Source organism: Onychomys torridus, chromosome 5 (genome assembly GCF_903995425.1).
Source record: "Onychomys torridus chromosome 5, mOncTor1.1, whole genome shotgun sequence".
NCBI classification, from domain to species: Eukaryota; Metazoa; Chordata; class Mammalia; order Rodentia; family Cricetidae; genus Onychomys; species Onychomys torridus.
In genome coordinates this window covers 12,295,027-12,304,554 of record NC_050447.1, presented here as the reverse complement: position 1 = coordinate 12,304,554, position 9,528 = coordinate 12,295,027, and the positions used below count along the sequence as shown (strand labels likewise).

Sequence of the window (9,528 nt, the reverse complement as noted above, 5' to 3'; positions counted from 1 at the left end):
AAAATGCCTCAAAACCCTTATGAGTCTGTTCAAAAATCAGAACTATATGCTATTCTCAAGGTATTTTTTAAAGATTTATTTATTTATTACACATACAGTGTTCTGTCTACATGTGAGAAGAGGGCACCAGATCTCATTATAGATGGTTGTGAGCCACCATGTGGTTGCTGGGGATTGACTTGGGACCTCTGGAAGAAAAGCCAGTGTTCTTAACCCCTGAGCCACTTCTTCAGCCCTATTTTCAAGGTATTATAAGATTTTTCCAGAACCTCTTAATATAGTTAATGACTCTCCATATACAGAAAGATTTCTTTTACATTTTGAAACTTCTGAATTTATTCCAGATGATACAGAATTAACTTTGTTATTTATTCAGTTACAAGAAATAATCAGAAATCATCCTGTATATAGAACACATGTTCGATACCATACAGGTCTACCAGGCCCTCTAGCACAATGTAATGATGACATTGACAACTGTAGATAGGAAATGTGCTAGAAGCCTCAGAATTTCATTAAAAAAAAAAAAAAACCAAAACACCATGTCAATAACAAGGATTTGAAAAAACAAAAGAAAACAAACTTTCCATCACTTGGCAACAAGCCAAGGAAACGATAAAAAAAAAAAAAAACCTCCTACTTGTTCCTTGTATAGTCAAACTCCACTACCTGCAGGAAATAACCCAAAGGGTACTCAGAGGAATGAAATTTGGCAAAGGGGCGTGTTTCATTTTTGCAGAGTATGGAAAATTAAACTATTTACACTACACCATAGATACATATTCAGGACTTCAATGGGTAATTGTTTGAGTTCTGAAAAGGCTGATTCTTTAATCACACATTTGATAGAAGTTATGGCCATCATGAAGATACAATACAAATTGAGACTGACAATGCTCCATCGTATGTCTCTAATAAAATGAAACAGTTTTTTTGCATATTACAACATAAAGCATATTACAGGTATATTACACAATCCTACAGGGCAAGCAATTATAGAAAGATCTAATTGAACTCTAAAAGATATACTTAATAAACAGAAATGGATAATAAAGACCCCAGAAATAAATTAAATAATGTTTTATTAACTTTAAAATTTTTTTATTCTTTTGTTTTGTTTTGTTATTTATTATATTTGTGTTTTAATTTTACACATCAGCCATGGGTTCCCCTGTCCTCCACCCTCCCCCTCTTGCCCCCACCTTTCCCCCAGCACCTCCCCTCCATTCCCATCTCCTCCAGGGCCAAGACTCACCTGGGGATGCATTTAAACCTGGTGAATTCAGTACAGGCAGGTCCAGTCCCCTCCTTCCAGGCTGAGCAAAGTGTCCCTGTGTAAGCCTAAGGTTCCAAACAGCCAGCTCATGCACTAAGGACAGGTCCGGGTCCCACTGCCTGGGTGCCTCCCAAACAGTTCAAGCTATTCAATTGTATCACTTATCCAGAGGGCCTGCTCCAGCTGGGGGCTCCACAGCCTTTGGTTCATAATTCAAGTGCTTCCATTCATTTGCTATTTGTCCCTGTGCTTTTCCAATCTTGGTCTCAACAATTCACACTCTTACAATCCCTCCTCTTTCTTGACAATTGGACTCCTGAAGCTCCACCTGGGGCCTGGCTGAGGATCTCTGCATCCACTTCCATCAGTTATTGGATGAGAGTTCTAGCACAACAGTTAGGGTGTTTGGCTAGCTGATCACGAGACTAGGTCAGTTCAGGCTTTCTCTCGACCATTGCCAGCAGTCTACAGAGGATGTATCATTGTGGATTTCTGGGGACTTCTCCAGCACTCTGCCTATTCCTGTTCTCATATGGTCTTCATTTATCATGGTCTGTTATTCCTTGTTCTCCCTTTCTGTTCTTGATCCAGCTGGGATCTCCTGCTCCCCTAAGCTCTCTTTCCCTCAAACCTTGCCCTTCATTACTCCCACTGTTGTCCAGGTTGTTCATGTAGATCTCATCCATTTCTCTGCCATTGGGTGATCCCTGTGTCTTTCCTAGGGTCCCGTTTTCTAGGTAGCCTCCCTGGAGTTGTGTAGCAGTCTAGTTATCTTTGTTTTACATCTAGTATCCTATTATGAGTGAGTACACAACATGTTTGTCTTTCTGAGTCTGGGTTACCTCACTCAGGATGATTTTTTCTAGATCATTCCATTTGCCTGCAAACCTCATGATGTCATTGTTTTTCTCTGCTGAGTAGTAATCCATTGTGTATATGTACTATATTTTCTTTATCCATTCTTCAGTTGAAGGGCATCTAAGTTGTTTCCATGTTCTGGCTATTACAAACAATGCTGATATGAACATAGCTGAGCAAATGCCCTTGTGGTATGATTGAGCATTCCTTGGGGATATCCCCAAGAGTGCTACAGCTGGGTCTTGGGGGAGATGGATTCCCAATTTTCTAAGGAAGCGCCATATTGATTTCCAAAGTGCCTGTACAAGCTTGCATTCCCACCAGCAGTGGAGGAGAGTTCCCCTTGCTCCACATCCTCTCCAGCATAAGCTGTCTTCTGTGTTTTTGACCTTAGCCACTCAGACAGGTGTAAGGTGGTATCTCAGAGTCATTTTGATTTGCATTTCCTGGATAATTAGGGATGTTGAACAATTCCTTAAATGTCTTTCAGCCATTTGAACTTCATCTGTTGAGAATTCTCTGTTTAGTTCCACAGCCCATTTCTTAATTAGACTGTTGGGCATTTTGATGTCTAATTTCTTGAGTTCTTTATATATTCTAGATATCAGCCCTCTGTTAGATGTGGGGTTGATGAAGAATTCTTTCCATTCTGTAGGCTGTCGCTTTGTCTTGTTGACTGTGTCCTTTGCTCTACAAAAGCTTCTCAGTTTCAAAAGATCACATTGATTGATTGTTTCTCTCAGTGTCTGTGCTACTGGTGTTATATTTAGAAAGTGATCTCCAATGCCAATGCGTTCATAACTTTAAATTTTTAAAATGCTAATGAATGGCATCTAGGTTGTTTCCAGGTTCTGGCTATTACAAACAATGCTGATATGAATATAGATGAGCAAATGCCCTTGTGGTATGATTAAGCATTCCTTGAGTATATGCCCAAGAGTGGTATACCTGGGAGGGGGTTGGACAGAGGAACCCATGGCTGATGTGTAAAATTAAAACACAAATATCCAATTTCAGGAGACACTAGCAAGTGAAATGTAAACCATTGATATTTATATAGATTTATACAGGTGTAGAATAAAAGTAAACGTAGGCAGAATTCTGTCCCAAACACCTGATTTCTAGTTCATTCCTCCCTATAATAGTAGACTTAAAGAAGTTAGCCAGTAATGGAAGCAGTGGGGAGTAGGAATATTGGAGGTTAAGGAACTTCTAATACTCCTGGATTTGCTGTGCTGGGTTGAGTTCCTACCATTTGACATGCCAAACCCAAACCTCCTCTTCTCTCCCATGCTCCAGGCCCATCAGCAGTTTTCCTTGTCCTCTGGTTCTACTAGATCTTACCAGCAGAGAGCAAGAATGGGTGGAAAAGACCAGAGAATGGCCTGTTTCCACTCCACTGGTGAGCGTGTCTGGGCACAGGTCAACACTCTCTGTTCAGATGGTTTTGTACACAGCCTGTCTCCAGATGGCCTTGTACACAGCCTGTGTTCAGATGGCCTTGCACACAGCCTATCTCCAGATGGCCTTGCACACAGCCTGTCTCCAGATGGCCTTGCACACAGCCTGTCTCCAGATGGCCTTGCACACAGCCTGACTCCAGATTGCCTTGCACACATCCTATCTCCAAATGGCCTTGCACACAGCCTGTCTCCAGATGGCCTTGCACACTGCCTGTCTCCAGATGGCCTTGCACACTGCCTGCCTTCAGAAGGCCTTGCACACAGCCTGTCTCTAGATGGCCTTGCACACAGCCTGTCTCCAGATGGCCTTGCACACAGCCTGTCTCCAGATGGCCTTGCACACAGCCTGTCTCCAGATGGCCTTGCACACAGCCTGTCTCCAGATGGCCTTGCACACAGCCTATCTCCAGATGGCCTTGCACACAGCCTGTTTCCAGATGGCCTTGCACACAGCCTGTCTCCAGATGGCCTTGCACACAGCCTGTCTAACCCCACATTCTAGTGACACGTTGCACAACTGTCCCAAATGGCTTCTGTGTTCCTTGCTGATGCCTTTTGTAAATACTCTCTCCACAGAACTCTCCTCTATTCAGTTGATTTAATTTATCATGTGTTTTTAGCTGAAGTCCTAAATGAAATAGTCAGAAATCATGTTTAAGATTGTGGGGCAATTAGTGTTCACTCAAAACATTTGTTGGACAGTAACAAGAAGTGTGACTATTTCTCTTTACTCTGTTAATGGTTTCCTTGACAAGCCTGAGGGGACTGTACTTTTGATATTATCGCTCAACTCTTCTTTAAAGTTACATGGCCTCACTTTTATTAAAACAACTCTTGGTTTATGCGCTGTCTTGGGAGTAGAGAACAAACGAGCAACTTTGCCAGATTGACTTGAATTGGTCTTCTATCCACCCACTGTAGTGTGTGTGTGTGTGTGTGTGTGTGTGTGTGTGTGTGTGTGTGTGTGTGAGAGACAGAGATGGGGGGAGAGAGAGAAGAAGTAAGTAAGTCTTCTTTTTTAATTTAATTCTTTTTTTTATTTGTCTCTTTAGGATTTTAGTTATGGTGAGTTTTAGACTTAGAGTAGACTTAGAGCTGGTGTTAGAAAGAGGGTTAGATACAAACTTAAAAATGGAGCCATGTGAACATTCAATTTAAAGTTCATATGGTTAGGGTTAGGGACAGAGATTGGAGTAACAGGGGGATGTGGGTGTAGTTACTGTTGAAAATGATTTACAGTGAGTTTAGTCCTAGTTTTACTGCTTGGGTTATACGTCCAGTTAGGCTAGTTTAGTTCTTATTGGGAGGCAATTCCCGGGACAACGTTACCTGGGTTCCATCAGCTTTTATTCTAGAGTATCTTTTCAGGGGTGTTTATAGACAGCCTCCGGCAGGGAGCACAGATTTTCTAACCTGTAAGAGAAGACAATGTCTCCCTCCAGGACATGCTTGGTCAGGTTAGCTCGTGGTTCACCAAGAAGACTGGAAGTTCTAAGCTTGGAGTTTCTCAGCTATGCCCACTGTACCTGAAGCATACAAGTGACCTCTTCACACGGCCTTTGGGACTTGAAAGACAAAGGGTGCTAATGCAAGCCCTCTCCTGTTCATTCTGACTGCTGTCTTATGAGTAAACACAGCCTGCGTTTCATTTCCCCTGCTAACACCTATGGATTATAGGAAGCTAAACTGCTAGGTTAAGTGATGGTCAGCCTCCTGTCACTATAACAAATCCCCAGATAACTAACTAATAAGGACCAGGGGCATATTTTAGCTCACAAATTACAAGGCTGATTGAGTGGACCCGTAGATTTTGAGGCCTCTGGCACTGCTGTTAAAACAACCACAGCAGGATGCACAGGGCACAGAAAACAGTTGATCCCATGGCCAAGAAGCAAACAACAACAGGAAGGGGCCCATTTGAGAGCAGCCCCCCAGGTTCTCAGGACCTAACACCACCGCCAGAGCACCATCCAAGAGACCAAGTCTTTCAACACATGGGGCCTTTGGGAGACATTCATCACTCAAACTACAGCAGCTTGCACAGAGTCATATCTCACGCCCTTCACAGCCCTTGCCAGCCAATGGCATCCTTTGATTAGTTTCCATCCTGAAGTTGGGTCATTTTGCATCAGGCCTGCTACCCTTTACAACCGTAACCACTTTCCCTCAAGATACCCTGGGCCATGAAATGTCACTCATTGTTTTTTTGTGCCTCTGTCCTCCCACCTCATTGATTGGAGAGCCTATACTCATTACCCTGCTATCCATGATTGGAGAGCCTACACTTGTTACAATGTTCTACACGATAGGAGAGCCTACACTCACTACACTGCTCTCCATGATTGGAGAGCCTACACTCACTACACTGCTCTCCATGACTGGAGAGCCTACACTCACTACACTGCTCTCCATGATTGGAGAGCCTACACTCACTACACTGCTCTCCATGACTGGAGAGCCTACACTTGTTACAATGCTCTCCACAATAGGAGAGCCTACACTCACTACACTGCTCTCCATGACTAGAGAGCCTACACTCACTACACTGCTCTCCATGACTAGAGAGCCTACACTCATTACACTGCTCTTAGTAGCGGCCAAAATCACAGGAAATGGCCTCTAAAGCGGTGTGAAGGCCACAGCACTTCTTTTACCAATGTTTTTCTCGGGCCCCATTTGGAGAAATAAAGTCAGAACTTGACACCTAGGTTAGCAACACATGAAAAATCCACTCCCGTGCCCCACTCTTCATAGTCTTTAAGTTCTTTCCTCCAGGGCTGGGTAGATGGTTGTTAACACTGACTGCTCTTCCAGAGGACCTGGGTTTGCTCCCAGTAACCACGTGGCAGCTGACATCCATTCCTAACTCCAGTTTCAGGGAATCCAATGCCCTCTTCTTCTGTCCTCCATGGGCAGCAGGCACACATGGGAGACACAGACATTCCTGCAGACAATGCACCCACGCACATAAAAAATAAAATAAATTATTTCCTCTATATTATGTGAAGGAAATGTCAGGGCTTGGCTGCTTTCAGTTCGGAACCACTGTTCAGTTAGCGTGGCTTCCTGGAGTCAGGGAAGAGAATGCTGGGAGGACCCGTCAGGTTTTTACATTGCTGTGACCACAAAGCCTGAAAGAATTGACTCCAGGGAAGAAAGACTTGGTTCGTGGTTCTGAGTGTTCCCATCCATCAGGGCACAGAAGGCATGGCAGAACAGCTTAACTGACGGCATCAGAAGTATGTGGTGGAGACACCAGGGTGCAGGGCAGAGACCAGCAGCAGGTATAACCTGCAGAGGCCCTCGCTTATGACCTGTTTCTACCAGGGAGGCTCTATTTCCCACAGGCTCCACAGGTTCCCAACCAAGAGCACCACCAGCGAGGGGCAAACATTCCAAACTGGCATTTCCGATTCAAACCCTGACATAGGTTTGAATACATACACCCGTGAGTAAATATTTTGGCCTGGAAGTTACACCTGCATCCACCTCAGATCCCATGGCCTGAAGCACAGGGCACAGTCCCCACTTCAAAGGGCATGGGAAAGTGCAATCTTTCAAGGGAGAGCAGGATGTTAGGGGACACTGCAGCCATGTGACCTGGAGCTGCACAGGGATGGAGAGCCATCATATCATAAATAACCATGCATCATCGGGGGTTCCGAGTTCCTGAAGCAGTCAACCTGGAGGGTTGGAACAGCTATGGTACATGTTCTTCAGCTGTTGCTTTCTCCTCCAACTTGTACATAAAAAGCCTGTAGTGGCTGATATTTTAAGCTGGAGTATTTCTGAATCTGTATCAACTCCTGACAAGACACAAGTCTACATACTTGCTTGTGTGTTTAAGAGTACGTTCCGGTTCTCACTTCAACAGCACATATACTAAAATTGGAATGATACAGAGAAGATAACATGGCCCGTGCACAAGGATAACACACAAATTCATGAAGCATTCCATATTAAAATAAAAAAGAATGCTTCCTGGTGCTGCCGGGGTTGTCTAATTTCTGCTTGTTTTATAATGGAATGTTGGTGAGTGTGCCCAGTGTTACAGTTTAGTGACAACAGCTGGTTTTGGTGGTGGTTCAGGCTGCCTAGTCACTTACTGTCCCCAGGTGTGATGTTTCACTTCTATCAGGACCAGCTGTGAGCTAAGAGCAGCTTTCCCAATGACGAATAGTGACAGTGTGGGCTTCTTCCACAACCAGCAGTGCTTTCTCTGTACTTTGGCGGTCCCCAAGCGACACCTTTGCTGCTTGTGCACATCCAGTGACGTTGGACGGGCTGCCTCGGACACTGCGGTTTGTCCTCATCTCGGGGTTCACTCAGGCAGGAGTATTATGGGTTGTCATAGCTTGGTGCAATGTGCCCAAATGTGGTCTATGTTCTCATCAGAACCCAAGGAGGTCTGTCACATGCCATATTTCTCTGTGGTGTATTGTGGGAGGTGCTACCACCTGCCCTTCTCCATAGAAAAGATTTCCGGGGCTAGAGAGATAGCTCAGAGGTTAAGAGCACTCACTGGCTGCTCTTTCAGAGGTCCTGAGTTCAATTCCCAGCACCCACATGGTGGCTCACAACCATCTGTAATGAGATCTGGTGCCCTCTTCTGTGTATATAATAAATAAATCTTTGAAAAAAAAAGAAAGAAAGAAAGAAAAAGAAAGGATTTCCGACTGTGCCTCAGGCCCCTGGACTCCTTGAAACATCAGAGGTAGGGCCCTGAACTTTCATAGGATTTATTTCCTATCCTTTTAAATTTTATTATTATTATTCTAATTTTGTTTGTATGTACACATGAGGGCAGTTGCTCACAGAGTCCAGAAGAGAGACTTGAATTCTCCATAGCTGGAATTACAGGCAGTTGTGAGATACCTGATATCAGTACTGGGAACTGAAATTCATCCTCTGAAAAAGTATGCACTCTCTCTTTTTTTTTTTTTTTAATTTATGTGCATTGGTGTCTTGCCTGCATGTATGTCTGTGTGAGGGGGTCAGGTCCCCTGGAACTGGAGCTACAGATAGTTGTGTGAGCTGCCATGTGGGTGCTGGGAATTGAACCCAGGACCTCTGGAAAAGCAATCAGTGCTCTTAACCACTGAGCCATCTCTCCAGCATTTACTCTTAGCCACTGAGTCATCTGCCAGGCCCGTTGACTTACTGGCCAAACAGGACGTTCCAAGCAGATACAGACATTACTACTCTGCCTGTTTGCTGTCCAAACTCAACTGTTCAAGGTCTGATTCATAGGCACTGCTTATATTAGCAGTAACAGTGAAGCTGGACATTCTGCTCCTTCCCCAAGCTACTTAGCAAGGATAGCATGGTGGGTTTTGTGGCCTTTGGGCTTCTGCAGCTGGCCATTGTCGAGCCCATGCATCTCCCTGTGCTGGTGGTCTAGGCTGCTGGTGCACTGGGGGTCAGGAGTTCTTCTACCTTTATGGTCTCTATCAATGAGAAGCTCTGAGTCTCTACCAGGAATCTTCAACTCACCAAGAATTCCAGCCACTCAGGCTTGCAGTATGCCACCTTTGGGATTAGCAGTTTACAGTCACATGGTGCACTTGAATCCCTTATGGGACTTGTCTTGGTTATCTTTTCCAGTCTCACACTTTACCTGCCTGGGTGGAGTGAGAGCCCTGAAGAGTACAGAGAGGCATCAGCAGAGGACTCTAGGAAGAAAGCATATCTCGTCAGTCTGCTTCCTTCCCCATAGTTCCTGAATGTTCTTGTTGGTACCCATGTTGGCTTACCTCATGGCCACCACCAAACAGAGGGGAAGGAGCTTATGATTTACTAGTGTGAAATGTCATATAGAAGGAAGTTTTTTTGAGATTTATTTATTATGTACACAGTGATCTGCCTGCATGTATGCCTGCACACCAGCAGAGGGCATTATATCTCATTACAGATGGTTGTAAGCCAATGTGC

The 9,528-nt window shown here is 44.4% G+C and overlaps 1 non-coding gene across 1 annotated transcript; it reads left to right on the top strand.

Moving 5' to 3' along the window:
• The first annotated feature begins 7,455 nt into the window (after positions 1 to 7,455).
• On the top strand, positions 7,456 to 7,561 carry LOC118584895. The gene has a single exon (XR_004945074.1). It is a non-coding gene; the product is annotated as a U6 spliceosomal RNA (small nuclear RNA).
• Positions 7,562 to 9,528: the final 1,967 nt, after the last annotated feature.